At 41.6% G+C, this 6,123-nt stretch overlaps 1 non-coding gene across 1 annotated transcript; it reads right to left on the minus strand.

Annotated features, from left to right (window-relative positions):
• Positions 1 to 2,153: 2,153 nt before the first annotated feature.
• Trnas-cga (transfer RNA serine (anticodon CGA)) lies at positions 2,154 to 2,227 on the minus strand. The gene has a single exon. It is a non-coding gene; the product is annotated as a tRNA-Ser (tRNA).
• Positions 2,228 to 6,123: the final 3,896 nt, after the last annotated feature.

A 6,123-nucleotide genomic window follows, 5' to 3' on the forward strand; every position in this document is an offset into this window, starting at 1 on the left:
TGAGGGAATTAGATTAGGAAATGAGACACTTAAAGTAGTAAAGGAGTTTTGCTATTTAGGAAGTAAAATAACTGATGATGGTCGAAGTAGAGAGGATATAAAATGTAGACTGGCAATGGCAAGGAAAGCGTTTCTGAAGAAGAGAAATTTGTTAACATCGAATATAGATTTATGTATCAGGAAGTCGTTTCTGAAAGTATTTGTATGGAGTGTAGCCATGTATGGAAGTGAAAAATGGACGATAAATAGTTTGGAAAAGAAGAGAATAGAAGCTTTCGAAATGTGGTGCTACAGAAGAATACTGAAGATAAGGTGGATAGATCACGTAACTAATGAGGAGGTATTGCATAGGATTGGGGAGAAGAGAAGTTTGCGGCACAACTTGACTAGAAGAAGGGATCGGTTGGTAGGACATGTTTTGAGGCATCAAGGGATCACAAATTTAGCATTGGAGGGCAGCGTGGAGGGTAAAAATCGTAGAGGGAGACCGAGAGATGAGTACACTAAGCAGATTCAGAAGGATGTAGGTTGCAGTAGGTACTGGGAGATGAAGCAGCTTGCACAGGATAGAGTAGCATGGAGAGCTGCATCAAACAGTCTCAGGACTGAAGACAACAACAACAACAACATCCTAACTACACATAACTGGTGCCTGACTAGAAATATTTAAGTAAGAATTACGTGAGAATGTAACAGAGCACAATTTAACTACAGTAAGAAGAAACACAGAAAACGGCGGTTGGAAACAATGATACTATCATCTAGTTTGCGTTAATACCGTAAAAAAATCTAAGTGAGATTTGCATTACGATTCTACGCATGCTCTATTCTGGATAGAGGCTTAACCAACACACAAGGCCGTGCGATAGTTATTTAACATACTACCTGCGTCTGCTGCTTGCAAACGGCGGAACTAGAGCACGTGGTGCATTCTGACTCAAACTGTTGTGCTGCTTTGTAGAAAGCGCACGAGGAACAGATATTCTTGCAGAAATTATAGCTCATTAAACAAGCAAACTGTCAAAATAAAGCCTGTTGCGGTGGCGTAGTGGACCAGAAGGGTCATTGATTACCAAACACGTGGCAAAAAAATTGACACATAAAGGCAAAAGCAATTTTCAAAAAATATAAGATTAAAAATCATACTCGCTTCGGCACAGTATTACACTCACATACGGTTCAAGTGATCCTAACCAGCTTTTCCTAATCAGATTTACCGTTTGAAATTCTACTTCATTGTTGTTCAAAATGAAGAAAGTAACTTCCACCGTTTTTACTTAAACACCCAAAAATCGCCAATTTAAAGCAATATAATTATGGCACATTCGGAAAAATAACTCGCTTCACACGCTTCAGTTAAGCTGAAGTGGTTAAGTATTTCAACAGTTAAACGTAACGAAGTCCTAACTCAACCTGCTTCCTACTACACGAAACCCCCCTTAAGAGCTACGATCCGTACTCATCAAGCGTTCACCGAAGTGTGCCGCTTTCTCTTTTGAGATTACCTAGCTCACCGTGCAGCGGAAGCTACCAGAGGGGTAGCCATTCGTCACCAACCTCACACAGAAAAGCAGCCTTCGACTAAGATGGGTAAACCTCTCTGTTCAGGTGTTGGAAATCTAAGTTGGTCATCCTGTGCTCTCCTTCGAACGAGAAGCAACATCGTCTGCTCCCAGCAGACGATGTCCAACTCAGCGATTCCACAAAACAAAACCGAAACCCCACATTAAAACACACATCTAATATTCAATAGGCCTTATTTGAGTGTTCTGTCTTTCTGAAAGAGTTTATGAATTGACCTAAAACCAGGTAATAACGTGTATAAGTTGTAGCGAATTCGACAAGCGCCTTATGAAACGACTTCACCCGAGACGTTTCAAACTCTTATACCATTCTTCCTCCAAAATAGTGGCAACTTCAGTTAACGACGATAGCAGAGGATAGCAATCATGCATCTTCTCTCCAAAATATATTACAAAGGCTCGATAATACCGAGATCTGGTGACCGCAAGACCGGTCGAGATGAGGCAATTCATCCTCGCGCTCACCGAACTCTCCCTGGACGATGCGAGCCGCGTGAAAGGTACACTGGCTAGAAGTTGGCAACAGTTTGAAACAAGACATCCTGAAGCTTCCTGGCAGATTAAAACTGTTTGCCGGACCGAGACTCGAACTCGGGACCTTTAGCATTCGCGGCAAGTGCTCTACCAACTGAGCTATCCAAGCACGACTCACGCCCCGTCCTCACAGCTTTGCTTCTGCCAGTACCTCTTCGCCTACCTTCCAAACTTTACAGAAGCTCTCCTGCGTACATTGCAGAACTACCACTCCTGAAAGAAAGGATATTGCGGAGACATGGCTTAGACACAGCCTGGGGGATGTTTACAGAATGAAATTTTCACTCTGCAGCGGAGTGTGCGCTGATATAAAACTTCCTGGCAGATTAAAACTGTGTGCAGGAAAGCTTCTGTAAAGTTTGGAAGGTAGGCGACGAGGTACTGGCAGAAGGAAATCTGTGAGGACGGGGCGTGAGTCGTGCTTGGGTAGCTCAGTTACTGCCGGCACGGTAGCTCAGCGTGTTCGGTCAGAGAGCCGGTTGGCCTCTGCAATAAAAAAAACTAAGTGGAAGGATCAACCACCGAACTTGAACAGGATGTCTTGCGACGTCCGCAATGACCAAACACAACGGTCACTAAGGAACAAAATAAAAAAAGAAAAAGAAAAAAAAGTTGGTAGAGCACTTGCCTGTGAAAGGCAAAGGTCCCGAGTTCGAGTCTCGGTCCGGCACACAGTTTTAATCTGCCAGGAAGTTTCATATCATCGCACACTACGCTGCACAGTGAAAATCTCATTCTGAAGACTCATCGTAATAAATGACTTTCTGCCATTACTCCATAGTCCAGTTTTATGGTTTGCCACCACGTTATCATCTTACGGGCATATGCGTCACTGATGAGTGGCTTTTGAATTCCAGCTCGTCCTGTAATTTTGCGTTTACTTTCCATCATAATCCTCTTCAATGACCCTCTGTCACAGTGAAATCAAAATTTCGTCCGCGTTGTGACTTAGCGGATGATGTGTATCCGTTTTCTCTGTATGTGGTATAAACTTCGATCGGTGACTGTGGAAACACCAAAGACTTCGGCTCTCTTGGTTACGGAAGCACCCGCCATACGACCACCAACAGTCTGTCCTTGTTCGAATTCACTTGGCTCCGACATAATGCACTCATAACTATGTAGAGGACTGTTGTGATCATGACTTGTATTGAGGACATTGCGCAGGTGCCGTTCGTGGTCAAATACAACATCGCAGCCGGCAGTCTCGGCTAGCATCTGCATTTATGTTCACTCCTACATTTCCGCTGTTTTTCCAACACCTGTACGTTGCATAAGGGTCATAGTCCGTCAAAAAATATGTCACTCCTCTCGAGTAATAAAAGTCTGTAAATATATTGTCTCATTTTTATAACAGATTTTTTGCTTTTTACATGATTGTTTCTGTATATAAATTACTCTGTAGCTATTACTGTAATAATTTTTGTCTGATAGAAGGGTTACTTTGTATAAACTGTAATTTCTAACAGTGGCAGAGTAATATGTCACAAACGTTGAAATAGCCACAATTAATGACAGACCTGAGATGCACAGCGATCGTTGGCACACAGTCGAGTTTTAGCTATTATAAAGAAGATTCAGGCGTACAAAAGCCAACGCAGACAGGATGTCGCTAACAGAAAATTTCAGGTGCCAATTGTGGTGACAATAAAGGGAGAGGAGACTTGGAAAGAAGGGCGAACTACATCACAATGAACTTATGATGTGAGCTGGAGGAACACGACCCAGTGTCCAACAGCAGTGTCTGAAGCTCTTCGCTGCTACACTGTTATTTCGAAGAGGCCACTGGAAAAACTTAATTGTAAATGCCTTCTCACTTAGAATTATTCTCATGTGATAGTATCCTCTTAGACATTTTGGTACTGCGTACCTTATCAAGCTTTCGTCATACCTACGCCTGATTGGTGCCAATAATAGCTGTTTGTTCCAGTGTTTTTCGTAAGGAATACTTTATATAGCACTGCATTAATTCATTAATTGCTTGAGCAACTCTGTGAACAGTAAAATTCATTAATTTCTTTAACAGAAAGTTGAGAAGCAAGCCATACTGCACTCTCGCTCCAGGAAACTTCTCGTGCTCAAACTTTTCTTGCTGAAACTAGAAGTGAAAAGGTCCGGGATATTTAGCGAATCATGGAACGTATATCGGAAAGACAGATAAGAGACCACAGGAGGAGGAGGAGGAGGAGGAGGATGAAGTTCATTGCAACTGAAAGAAATAGTCTCTCTGTTGAGGTCGAAGTTGAGTGTAACAGTGAAGTTATCCGGTCGCGTCGAGGGGAAACCAAGTTATTTGTTAGATGTTTTTACCGGCCGTCCGATTCTACTGTGACAGTTAGAGTCATTCGAAGAAAATCGATGGTCAGTAGCACGTAAATACCCACATGATGCAATACTAGATGAGGAGACTTTAACCTACCGAGTATAGACTGGGATGTCTACGTATTCACTGCAGGAGGTTCAGACAGAGAGTCACGTGAGGTACTCTTGAACCCGTTTTCTGAAAACGTGCCTTGAGCAGCTCGGCAGCCCACACGCAGTGGAAACATCTTAGACCTTGTAACTACAGGTAACCCTGACATTGTCGGTAACAGCAGTAAAGAAACGTGGATTAGTGATCATGATGTAATTATAGCAACTACGATTACGGGAGTTAATTTTTTATTTTTATTTATTTATTTATTGTTCCGCGGGACGCGGGACCACATTAAGGAGAAGTCTCCATGGTCATGGAACGAGTATATACATGAAATTATAACACGATTGTAGAAACAGATAAAATGAAATATAAGAAACATATTCAGTTGTAGATTGTTCAAAAATGGCTCTGAGCACTATGGGACTCAACTGCTGTGGTAATCAGTCCCCTAGAACTTAGAACTACTTAAACCTAACTAACCTAAGGACATCACACACATCCATGCCCGAGGCAGGATTCGAACCTGCGACCGTAGCAGTCCCACGGTTCCGAACTGCGCGCCTAGAACCGCAAGACCACCGCGGCCGGCTGTAGATTGTAGAAACAGATAAAATGAAATATAAGAAACATATTCAGGCGACAAGTCGTTAGTTTAAATAAAGAAAATCAAGAATGTAACACTGGAATTTACTTAATTTTTTAGCTCTTCCAGGAGCTCCTCGACAGAATAGAAGGAGTAAGCCATGAGGAAACTCTTCAGTTTAGACTTAAGTGTTTGGGCTACTGCTAAGATTTTTGAGTTCTTGTGGTAGCTTATTGAAAATGGATGCAGCAGAATACTGCACTCCTTTCTGCACTAGAGTCAAGGAAGTGCATTCCACATGCAGATTGGATTTCTGCCTAGTATTAACTGAGTGAAAGCTGCTAACTCTTGGGAATAAGCTAATATTGCTAACAACAAACGACATTAAAGAAAATATGTACTGTGAGGGCAATGTCAAAATTCCCATACTATTGAATAGCGATCGACAAGAGGTTTTCGAACTTACACCACACATAGGTCGAACAGCCCGTTTTTGAGACAAAAATACTCTTTTTGAATCAGAAGAACTACCCCAAAAAATAATACCACATGACATAAGCCTATGAAAATATGCGAAGCAGACTACTTTTCGTGTTGAAATGTCACTTATTTCAGATACTGTTCTAATGGTAAATAAAGCGGCATTTAGTTTCTGAACAAGATCCTGAACATGGGCTTTCCACAACAGCTTACTATCTATCCGAACGCCTAGGAACTTGAACTGTTCCGTCTCGCTTATAAGATGCCCATCCTGTCTGATTAAAATATCAGTTCTTGGTGAATTGTGAGTTAGAAACCGTAAACACTGAGTCTTACTGTGATTTAGCATCAAATTATTTTCCACAAGCCACAAACTTATATCATGAACTACATTATTTGATAATGTTTCAATATTACACACAAGATCCCTCACTACCAAGCTGGTGTCATCAGCAAACAGAAATATTTTTGAATCACCTGTAATACTAGAAGGCATATTATTTATATAAATAAGAAACAGCAGT

This window comes from Schistocerca gregaria, chromosome 2 (assembly GCF_023897955.1).
Source record: "Schistocerca gregaria isolate iqSchGreg1 chromosome 2, iqSchGreg1.2, whole genome shotgun sequence".
In the NCBI taxonomy this organism is placed as follows: domain Eukaryota; kingdom Metazoa; phylum Arthropoda; class Insecta; order Orthoptera; family Acrididae; genus Schistocerca; species Schistocerca gregaria.